Source organism: Tinamus guttatus, unplaced genomic scaffold (genome assembly GCF_059628265.1).
Source record: "Tinamus guttatus ecotype Peru unplaced genomic scaffold, ASM5962826v1 Tinamus_guttatus_pri_ptg000276l, whole genome shotgun sequence".
In the NCBI taxonomy this organism is placed as follows: domain Eukaryota; kingdom Metazoa; phylum Chordata; class Aves; order Tinamiformes; family Tinamidae; genus Tinamus; species Tinamus guttatus.
In genome coordinates, this window is record NW_028288810.1 from 524,740 (window position 1) to 537,220 (window position 12,481).

A 12,481-nucleotide genomic window follows, 5' to 3' on the forward strand; every position below is an offset into this window, starting at 1 on the left:
TACAAGTACCTTTCTATTTGTTAGCATGAGGTCCAGTAGCCCACCTCTCCTCATTGGCTCCTCCACAATCTGTGTTAAAAAGTTGTCATCAACGCTCTGCAGGAACCTCCATGACTGTTTGTGCCTGGCTGTGTTGTCCTTCCAGCTGGTGTCAGGGGGGTTGAAGTCTCCCGTGAGAACCAGGGCCTGAGACCACGAGGCTAGTTCCAGCTGTCTGTAAAAGACCTCATCAACTTCTTTGTCCTGATCAGGTGGCCTGTAGCAAACGCCTACCACAGTGTCTCCCACATTAGCCTGCTCTCTAATTCTTACCCATAAACTCTCAACTCATCTATCATCCACCCCCAGATTGAGCTCTATTTCAACTATTTCAGTAATAAATAGAAGATCTTTTCAAACTATGATTAATCCTTCTGTTAGATAAATCCTTCCGTGCTTAAAAACAAACAGTCACAGAAGAAAGTAAGTATATCATCTTGTTGCAAATTGTTGCCCAGAGATATTATGCAGTCTTCATCCTTGGAGATAATCAAAATCTGGGCTTGACATGTCTAGCTGACTCTGCTTGATCAGGAGAGCTGGGATAGAACTCCAGAAATCCCTTTTGGCTGCTGTTGAATCTGTAAGATATAAAAACATCACAGAAAATATAGAAGAATTGCTAAGACGCTTGCAGTGTGGTGGGAGGAGGGAGGAATTAGTTTCCCACCATTGCCTTCTTTTCAATTGGCTCTTCCTCAAGGTCTACCAAGGGTGGAGCATTTGAGGTTGGTCTGAAAGTGGCCCTTTGCCCTGACCATTCCTGCACTAGTAGTTCTAATTTTTTGGTTGGGAGTCCATCCATCAAAACCCAGGGAATACCTTCCTCAAGCCTTAACAGTCAAGGCTCCTGTCAAATTAAGGGTCTCTCTCTCCCAGAACTATGACCTCGCAGCGACCCCAAGTCTTGGCCCTTCCCGAGGGCTGATTGTTGCCCACTAACCCGTTTTGTGGCCTGTACAACCCTGGTTTCAGTTCTCTGGGACATTCCACCAACAGGGTCATATTTTCTCCCAGGATTAATCAGCTCCTGGGCTATCTCCCCACATGTCCATACTTTTCTCGGTGGCCACAGATAGTCAGGGATCATTATCCTCTCCAGAGCAGTCGTAATTCTTTCTCCATTGGGGATGTTTTGAAGCCTCCCTTGTAATTGAATCCCAATGGGTTTCAGGGAGTCAGGAGGTCCTCGTATCAGGGGAGCCCTCTCTGGGTCCACAGGCAGCATCACTGGGGAACTCTGGTTGGGCTTAAGCTCCTGATTGTACATCATGTGGAGACAGGCCACCTTTTGCACACTTTCCACTAACTGATCCACCGTCCCTACTATGGCAAGGGGATCTCCCCTCTCCAAGGAGTTGAAACCTCCAGCCCAATATACAGCTCTCTGAGTCAATGACTGTGGGGCTCGGTGATCACTGGTGGTCAGAAGCACATTCGGACCCCCTTCTGCTTCTTTCCCTCACAACAAGATTCCATCCCTCTTGACAAAGACACTCTCCACACATACTCTGTCTCTGATTCTTTTGCAGTTCTTGCAAAATCTTTTCTCAGCTTTGCTAATTCATTTGCAGTGAATCTGCAACTCATTTGCTAATTCATTTGCATTTGAAGGGAGGCCCAAGAGAGCTGGTTAGTTTTCAAGCAGCACTTCTTCCACACCCAGCAACAGTGCATCCCTGTGCGTAAGAAGTGAGGCAAAGGGGGCAGGAGACCTGCACGGATGAGCAAGGAGCTTGTGGCAATGCTCAAGCAGAAGGCGGCAGTATACAGAATGTGGAAAAAAGGACAGGCCCCCTGGGAGAAATACAGGAACGTAGTCAGGGAATGCTGAGATGCGACAAGGAAAGCTAAGGTGCGCTTGGAACGCAATCTGGCAAGGGACATTAAAAATAACAAGAAAAACTTCTTCAAATATATTAACAGCAAAAGGAGGATCAGGGAGAACGTAGGTCCGCTGGTGAATGGCATGGGCACCCTGGTTATAAAAAACACAGAAAGGGCAGAGTTGCTGAATGCCTTCTATGCTTCAGTGTTTACCAAGGGCAGCCCTTTAGAGTCCCAGGCCGTAGAGACAAGACAAGAAGCCTGGAGAGAGGAAGTCTTGCCCTGGGTAGAGGAAGATTGGGTCGGAGAGCACCTAAGGAACCTCGATACCCACAAATCCATGGGCCCTGATGTGATGCACCCCAGAGTGCTGTGTGAGCTTGCAGATGTCATAGCTAAGCAAATATCCATCATCTTTGAAAGATTCTGGAGAACGGGGGAGGCGCCGGAGGACTGGAAGAAGGCCAATGTCACGCCAATCTTCCAAAAAGGCAAGAAGGAGGACCCAGGCAACTACAGGCCAGTCAGCCTCACCTCCGTCCCTGGAAAACTCACGGAGCAGCTAATCTTGGCTGTTGTCTCTGGGCACGTGGAGTACAAGAAGGTGCTCAAGAGTAGTCAGCATGGATTCACCAAGGGGAAATCTTGCTTGACTAACCTGATAGTCTTCTATGATGGAATGAGCAGCTGGATATATGAGGGGAGAGCGGTGGATGTCGTCTATCTCGACTTCACCAAGGCTTTTGACACTGTCCCTCACAACATCCTCCTGGGCAAGCTCTGGAAGTGTGGGATAGATGAGTGCACAGTGAGGTGGATTAGGAACTGATTGGATGGCAGAGCTCAGAGGATCGTGATCAGCGGTGTAGAGTCTAGTAGGGGGCCTGCAGCTAGCGGTGTCTCCCAGGGGTCAGTCCTTGGTCCAGTCCTGTTCAAATTATTCATCAGTGACCTGGATGAAGGCATAGAGTGCTCCCTCAGCAAGTTTGCTGATGATATGAAACTGCGAGGAGTAGCTGATACCCCAGACGGCTGCGCTGCCATCCAGAGGGACCTGGACAGACTGGACAACTGGGCAGTGAGAAACCTCATGCAATTCAACAAGGCCAAGTGCAAGGTCCTGCACCTGGGGAGGAATAACCCCAGACACAAGTACAGGCTGCGGACCGACCTTCTGGCGAGTAGCTCTGCAGAGAGGGACCTGGGTGTCATGGTGGATGATAAGTTGACCATGAGGCAGCAGTGTGCCCTCATGGCCAAGAAGGCCAATGGGATCCTGGGGTGCATGAAGAAGAGCGTCTCCAGCAGGTCGAGAGAGGTGATCCTGCCCCTCTACTCAGCCCTGGTGAGGCCACATCTGGAGTATTGTGTCCAGTTCTGGGCTCCACAGTACAAGATGGATATGGAGCTGCTGGAGAGAGTCCAGCGCAGGGCTACAAGGATGATCAGGGGCCTGGAACATCTGCCCTATGAGGAGAGGCTGAGGGAGCTGGGCCTGTTCAGCCTGGAGAAGAGAAGGCTGAGAGGGAATCTAATCAGTGCCTGTAAGTATCTCAAGGGAGGCAGTGAGGAGGATGGTGCTGGCCTCTTTTAACTGGTGGTCACCAACAGAACTAGAGGGAATGGCCAGAAACTGAAACACCAAAAGTTTCACAGGAAATTAAGGAAAATTTTTTAACACTGAGGGTGACAGAGCACTGGAACAGGCTGCCCAGAGAGGTTGTGGAGTCTCCTTCCCTGGATATCTTTAAAATCCACTTGGACGCAGTCCTGTGCCATGTGCTCTAGGTAACCCTATGTGTGCAGGGGGGTTAGACTAGATGACCTCTAAATGTCCCTTCCAACCTTAAGCATTCTATGATTCTCTGATTCTATAATTCTATGAATGGGACTTCTTGGTTGATAACCTGAGGATGGTCATTGCTATCGTCCTTGTACATATAATCTGTTTTAAGCAATGGACACATATGGGGGGCCACTTTCTACAGCTTCTTTGGCCCTCTGCAAATCTCCCTGGAGATAAATTTGCTGTATCCCTTCCTCTGCATGTGTCATTTCTACTTGTGACAGTGTATTTACTTCCCTCAAAAGTTGATTCCTCAACTCTTTCTTTAATATCATATTTTGGTTCCTTTCCTCCTCCAACAATTCTTTTTTCTCCTTTAACTGTTCCTGCAGAGTGTTTACTGCCACCTGCAGGGAATTTATTACAGTATCAGCTTGACAAAACTGCTGCTTTCTTCTTTCCATTACAGCTGCCAGACTTGTTGCCAGCACTGCCCAAATTACAGCTTTTCCCTTCCCCCTCTTGACCTTAACTTCATTCCATAATACTCTTATCCTATCTACCACACTCTTTGGTTGAAACCAATGGTTCTTTGCCAAGTCTTGTAATGGGTGAGATTGGTGCACCTGTAAAAGATCATATAATTTTATCTGTTCCTTCAACTCATGAGGGCACATAATCACAAGCATCGGCTGCCTTCTGGGCAGCCATTTTTCTACAAAGGGGTTATTGTCCTGAGAGGGACCTTAAGACACCTTAATATCCAAGTTTCCCCTATACGCTCCCAGGAGATCACAGCTTACACTAAAATAAAAGTTTCACAGCAAGGTAGCACGGCACTCTCCAGGGGTCCTGTCCATGACACCAATAAGATGTCCCGATCCACTGTCAGGGGAGATTTTGATAGGATCCCAAGAGCGAGATTAAGACACAAACGGGGCAAAAGCCATACAACTTTATAAGCTTTATTCTCATAATTGTGATGAGACAGAAAGAAGAAGGGATAAAGAAAGATGAGCAAGCAAGCAGGAAAGATGCGGCAAGATTAGTTACCACCACCACCAGTCCAGCTAGGTTTCATCGGCTCCACCTCGGTGCAGGTGATGATTTCTTGAAGGAGAGTTCAGGAAAAGAAGCCCCCGCAAGGGAGGAATATGCAGTCCTCTTATTGTCCCAGTTCTTGAAGACTCTGCCCACTTTCCTTAAGTTTTTTGGCACGTTTTGTTCATGTCATATATGCCGTGTGCCCTGGAGCTCTTCTTCACCTGACTTGAGTACAAGTGTGGCTTAGTGAGCACTGCTGAGAATGTCATTGTTCGGGTCTCAAGCTAATATCACAGTCTTCCCAGGGACAGGATATCAAGGTTAAGCAGTGTAAACGGTGAGGCAACAACATAGAAACAAACACAACCCAAAACAGTCTCTTAGAGACGCTAGGATGACAATAACATTTTTTTTAACAGATTTTTTATGGTTAGAAGATACCTGCTCTGGTACTTAAACCCTATAATGTAGATTTTATTAGATAAGCAAACATCTGTAAATGATCTTGCCTCCTACCAATCCTAAAAAGAAGACAGCAGTCATCCAAAGACAAAATTCCAAATAGCTCCTGTTTTCTTTCCAGAAATAAACATTACACATCAATGTCAATAGAAAAACAAAACAAAATAGGCTCTGTGAAAGCGTATTAAGGAGCAGGGTCTCAAGGCAGTGAGCCAGAAGACATTTATTAGAGTATCAGCTTACATACTTACAGCAAATCACCCGGATACAGTACCTTATCCCCTTTTAACAGCATGTATAGTTTGTCAATAATGGTTCCTTATTTCCTTCTATCTGAGTAAATAGAGTAAAATAGAAAGTATTCTATTTTATATATATATATATAGAATATATATAGAATATACATAGAATAGAATATATATATATATATAGAAAAATATTTTTTGTCTTCATTATAGCTACAACAGAAATATAAAATATCATTTGAAAACTGATAGAGCTTCTGAAAAAAGCATGGATTATAGGACTGCTGTGAATTTAGGTATAGAACCAACATAATCTCAGCCTGATTCAGATATTCTCCAAGTTTCGCAGGCTGTATGAGAAATGGTTGGGAAAGACGCACAGACTTTGTAGGTTTACACTGGATGTTTTAAGACCTACATCTGATATTTTTGAAAGAGTTGTCCTATGTGGTTCTGGTCAAGGCATTCATCAGCCCTGATATGTTCTTGGGTATACTCTTTTCCCCAGAGAAATAATAATTTAAGTAGTGATATCAATATCCTTTTTTAATAATGGAAAACTAAAAATGAGGATTTAAATTCTGGTTTCATGGGAGGCAAAGATAGCTTTGCTATTGACTTTGTATGTAATAAACATTTAATTTAGATATGTGGGCTGACTATGAGAAAGCAAGCAACAAAGACCATAAAGAAATGATACAGTTGCCCAAATGATGCCATGCTTTTCAGGAACCAGAAGAACAATCTGGATATTGTCAGCACAGTAAGTAAAATTTATTAATTCAAACTATACTTGCTCCCTAACATACCACTAGGAAAGAGTGACCAGGCTGACAATAGCTTCTTACCTTGGAAACGTTCCTAAATATTTTTAGGAGATTTAAAGAAATTGCTCAGATTTCCCTCCCTTTTCATTTTACTTTGTAGTCTGAAATACATTGTTCCAATGTTAAATATAATTCATGACTGCCATTTCAGCTTATTATGTTTGGTCTTTTGGGAGGGTAGAAGCATGTGCATGTGATAATAGCACTATGTTTTCAGAAATGCTTAAATTGTTTGCATGTCCTGTATATGTTGATTTAATTGATTAATGAGTTTGTATGTCTTCGTGAGCTCAGAGGGTGGTGATGTGTGATGCAGAGTCTAGTTGGAGGCCTGTAGCTAGTGGTGTCCCCCAGGGGTCAGTACTTGTTTCAGTCCTGTTCAAATTATTCATCAGTGACCTGGATGAAGGCACAGAGTGCTCCCTCAGCAAGTTTGCTGATGATACCAAACTGGGAGGAGTAGCTGATAGCCCAGATGGCTGCACAGCCATGCAGAGGGACCTGGACAGACTGGACAACTGGGAGGTGAGAAACCTGGTGAAATTCAACAAGGCCAAGTGCAAAGTCCTGCACCTGGGGAGGAATAACCCCAGACACTAGTACAAGCTGGGGACTGACCTTCTGGAAAGCAGCTCTGCAGAAAAAGACCTGGGCATCATGGTGGATGATAAGTTGACCATGAGGCAGCAGTGTGCCCTCGTGGCCAAAAAAGCCAATGGGATCCTGGGGTGTATTAAGAAGAGCGTCTCCAGCAGGTTGAGAGAGGTGATCCTGCCCCTCTACTCAGCCCTGGTGAGGCCACATCTGGAGTATTGTGTCCAGTTCTGGGCTCCACAGTACAAGATGGATATGGAGCTGCTGGAGAGAGTCCAGTACAGGGCTACAAGGATGATCAGGGGCCTGGAACATCTGCCCTATGAGGAGAGGCTGAGGGAGCTGGGCCCGTTCAGCCTGGAGAAGAGAAGGCTGAGAGGGGATCTGATCAGTGTCTATAAGTACCTCAAGGGAGACAGTGAGGAGGATGGTGCTGGCCTCTTTTAACTGGTGGTCACCAACAGAGGTAGAGGAAATGGCCAGAAACTAAAGCACCAAAAGTTCCACAGGAACTTAGGGAAAAATTTCTTAACAGTGAGGGTGACAGAGTGCTGGAACAGGCTGCCCAGAGAGGTTGTGGAGTCTCCTTCTCTGGAGATCTTCAAAACCCGCTTGGATGCAGTCCTGTGCCCCATGCTCTAGGTCACCCTGTGTGTGCAGGGGGATTGGACTAGATAACCTCTAGAGGTCCCTTCCAATCTTAAGTATTCTATGATTGTATGATTTGATTTATCTTTTTATCTTTTGAAGATCGAAAACAAATTTTCTAAGTGTGTTATCAATCTAGGCTGATAAAATCTTTCTTATGCCCGAATAAAATCACGCTTGCCTAGCTCTTGAGCATGTGCGTCAAGCAAAACACATAGTGTAACTGCTTATAGATTGGATTGGATTATCTTTAATTAGACTCTTTCTGAAAAGACCCTAAACACTGTGCTAAAGCCAAGATCTCTGATGTGTAAATCTTCTGCAATCAATTGAAAAAGGGTTGACAAAGGTATATTCCCTAAAAGGTATGTTCCCTAAAATCAATTTTGTTAAGTAAGCTCATTAAAATGTCTGATTCAGGACATCCAGTTATGGAAAGACATCAGGAGAAGAAAGTAGACTGCAACACATATTCATCATATATTCCACTGTGCCTGGGGCTTACCCTCAGTGCAGTCTCAGTGGAGAACTTCAGTAAACGATGATGGACAGCATTCAGACAAACAGTGGTTGCGACGATCTACTTGTTCCCCACTGTAACCACTACTGAACTACTGATGCAGCTGTGATGTGAAATTTAAGTTTTCTTGATGTTGAAACTCCCATTACAAAAATGTAAATTATTACTTGTGCCACTATTGAGTGCTGTCAAATGATTTACTGATGAGCAGAGATACAACTTTTTCAGAAGAGGTGAATCAGAAAATGAGATGTGGAAACCTCACACACAACTAACATGGATAAAGCTGTGTAAATTTAATTTCTCAAATCTATCTAGATAAACAATATGATATGCTTTTCTAAAAGCTGTCTCAGGTTTTCTTCTTCTAGTAACCAGCAAGTATAGCTGTTTATATATACATATATATATATATATATAAAGGACATAAGGACAACTCTTAAGGACAACTCTTCTTATATTTCATTGGGTTTTGTCCAGCCTCTTACAAAGCAGACTTGAGAGTTACAAGATGTATCATAATATTCACAAAACAATATAAAAGGCAGTATAAAATATATATATAAGGTAGGAATGAAAAGAAGAACTTGGACAGGAAACTAATGGCTAGTGAGGCAGTTTTGAAAAAAAAAATGTAGGCTATGTTGTCAGTAACAGCAGTTCAGGAAATGGATAGGAATAAAGTCGAAATGAGATTGTAGTGTTATATATTTAGTTTTTTTCATCATTTCTTAACACTACATTTGTCTTCTATTTTCAGCAATGGGTTTTGTGTGACGGCTAACAAAAGCCAAAAGCATAAATCTGATGTCACTTGATACTGGGAATGGTAGCTGTCCATTTGCAATGGTGGCATGTCCATTTGCAGGAATTAGCTCTTCCATTCAGATCACCCTTAACATCATATTTTCAATAGCAGAAGAGCATATTGCAGCCCTGGTCTCGCGACATTCTACAGACAGAAAGCACTTTAGTGATTGTGTATAGGAATATGATTTCCAGACAACCTGAAAGAGAAGAGAACAAATCTGGAAAGAACAGTCATGTCTCCCAGGTGTACAGCACCAAGCAATTGGGAAAAGTGCCGTTACTGGGTGAACATATGTCTTTAAAAGAATCCTCAGGGCCTGTGTGAATACTCTGAGGAGGCAGTCAAGGGCAATGTGCTGATGAAACTCAGAGAGCACAGACCACAGCTGTTTCAAAGAAAACGTAAGTTCAGATAAGTTTCTCAACACAAAGGGGACCTGAAGGTAACCTTTCTTCTAGATAAGTAACAATAGCAGCTGAGCTGGTTAGCTGACTAGATCAGCTGAATAAATCAGCTGGTTATACTGAGCGAATCCGTCAGCTATGTAACAATTGGTCCTTGAGTTCATCAAGAGTGCAAAGGTCTTCCTAAGTCAGGCACCCAGCATGCAAAAGGGATGTGTGTCTAGCATAGACTATGAAAAGCAAACAACCTACAAGAATTTCAGAGGCAACAATGGGCTTGAACTGGTTTCAACCCACATATTCTTTCCGAGAGACTCAGAATGCCAGGTCTTGTGAGCATATCATATAGACTAGTGGTGGAATTCTTTTCTAATGTGAATCAAATGTGTATTGCAATTACTGCACTCCGTTAAACGTGCCTTTGTGCTTACATGCATTGCTATATCAATCTGACAAATCAAAACCATGTGTAACTTCAGGTAAAATCAAATAAATAAGTTTTGTGTAATGCATTAAGCCTCTGCATGTAGAATGTTTGAAAGAAACTCATCAGACAGTATTGCATTCCAGCACGTGATTTGTCTGGTCTGACTCTTTCCTTCCTAAGCACCATCACTGGGACATTTAGATATTATCTCTAATCTTAGCCCCTCTATAATCACTTGGACATCACTTCCTGTCCTTAAGCTCTACTGATTTATCTACAGGAACCCTTTCATTTTCATTCATTTTCAAATGTGAGTTCTACAGGAACCCACATTTTCACGCGCTTACTAGTTATCTAATCAGGATAGTACTTCTAATTAAATCTGTCTTTATCACAAGAGATTTCCTTTTCTCTTTTTAGCATAAATTTGATTGCAGTCCTAGCAATTATTTGTTCTCCCCGGACCAAAGTTTTACTTTCTGGGAAGCTATTTTTCCTCACAGGTATTCATGTCCAATATTGCCCTTTTCTCAAATTCAAGTTAGTTGTGACTTTTCCAGTACAATTATCAAGTTGACATTACTAGTGTGAAAGTAGAAGACTAAATACCTGCCTGTTATCAGGTTTCCTTTTCCATATTTAATCTACATATATTTTTTCTATTGCCTTTCTGTATGTGTTACAAGATAAGACACTCATAAAATATGGTGAATACACAATGAAGAGACTATAGAATTTAATTAGTAATAAGGATATCTTCTATATATATACTTGTCCAACTTTGCAGGAAATTTTGTCTGGGAATATTTCCTTCATGATTCAGAAAAGACTCATTTTAGTCAAAAAGCTCAACTGAAAACAGCAGAACTTAACGCTTCAGTGCTTTGCACCCTTTTTGTTACTAACCTCATGAACTTCCAGTAAGTGATATGTTGTCCAGACATCTGCATTAGCTACTGATCTAACTGTACACAATAATGCACAGTAAATGAGTAAATATTTTGAGACTCGAGAAAATTCTGAAAAATAATATTCTGCATCTATTTACCTGCTGAAACAAGTTTTATTTCACTTTAGTTGCATTGTGTTGTGCTTCTACCCCTACATTCTAATGAATAAACCTGAGGAGGGAAAGACCTAACACTAAATTGCATCTCAGTGGAAATACAAAAGGAATTCTGTGTAGACAATAATACTTTTTGTGAGATACTAACTATATGTTAACTATACACATTAGTAACTATAGCAATAGACAGCAGCTTTGGAGGTATACTAGGCTGTTGAGAAAGAAAAGTATTATTCAGTTTGTCTTTTGTACCATAGTTCTAATTTTGTACTTTTAAAGGTCATAGTCACCAAAATTATTTGCTGAGTTGTTTCTCACAAAGACTATATTCGAGATACATATATACTTAAGACATCATGTGTGATTACTTTGTCAGTCCTTTCTCAATAAAAAGAAGGAGCACTAGTTACTTAATATTTAAATGATTATTCACTCCACTTTAATGCTGATTGAAAAGTATGATGATGAGATAAGTGGATGCGAAATATTAACACTTCACATATGCACATACCTGCTTTTCAGAGATCACTATAATATTCTTTTCTTGATGCACTTTATATAGATAAGATACTATGTCCTTTTGTACCAGTTTTAGCTGACCATTAAGATACCATTTATTCAACACTCATATTTTATTTCTGTTTATATAGTTATGAAATACTTCTGACCCTGCAGTTGAACACAAAAATGAAGACTCTATAGTATGTATATATGCAATAGGGCTTGCGTCAAAAATCTTCTACCTGAAAGCGTGACTTTGCTTATTTTGATATAGTCTGATCATTTATGAACTACAGTTTCTATTCTCTCTCCAAAATATTAATGATTAAAACTCCTGTTGGATTGTGTTAGTGCTCAACAGATCATGGCTTGTATAAGACTTAATACTGCTCTTGAAAATACTTCATAGAGTATAAAATATATATAAAGTTATATATTTCCTTAAATGGGCCCACTATGAAATAGCAATTAAAATACTGCATATAGCATAATTAAGCAGGAAGGTATACCAGACCATTTGAAAATTCATTCCTTTATTTAAAGAAAACTTTGCTATGGTGACTGCTGGTTTGAGGGCTTTCTTTTAATAAAAGTCATAAATCTCAACATAAAAGCAGATCCATTCCTTAGAGTTATCCAGACTATCCTAAGCTTCCATCTTAGGTTTTGTTACTTGAAAAATTTTGTTTTCTCATTCTTTAATTACAGCATTAATTTATTTAAAAATATACTCTTCAGATAATGGGAAAATTTTATGTGTTTAATGTGTACAGCTAGTATTATCACCAATGTAGTTCAGGAGTAGTACGTATCTATACAGAGAAGCCACATGTGATCATATTAAATCTACATATTTTTAACTTGATTATTCTTTCGTGTTTGTCTGGTAAATTGGAAGAAGGGAAAAAATTTTCTCTGTTGCAGCCTAAAGCAAATTAGACATTATGGAACATAAAAAGCAAATGATAATCACCCTCTTGAAAATTAATGCATTTTACAGGATATGTAGCCATTAGAACAGTCACAACATTTTAAAGCTACTCCAATTCAACACGCCTGTGATCTATTCACTTTCTGATGGCAGCATTTTGTGAAGCTTGCACTGATAATTAAGTAAATTGTATGGTAGAAATCTTAAACTCCTCTTGCATGGCAGTGTGCCAGTTCTTTTATTTTTCCTGTGTCTTCAGCAAAACTGAAGTATTATTTTGTTATTGTTGTTGCTTCTCATATTGTACTAAGATAAATATTTAATTGAATATCTTTTTGATTTTTTAGCC

At 41.1% G+C, this 12,481-nt stretch overlaps 1 pseudogene; it reads right to left on the bottom strand.

Annotated features, from left to right (window-relative positions):
• Window positions 1–697: 697 nt before the first annotated feature.
• On the bottom strand, window positions 698–3,921 carry LOC104574928 (uncharacterized; annotated as a pseudogene).
• Between the last annotated feature and the right edge of the window lie 8,560 nt (window positions 3,922–12,481).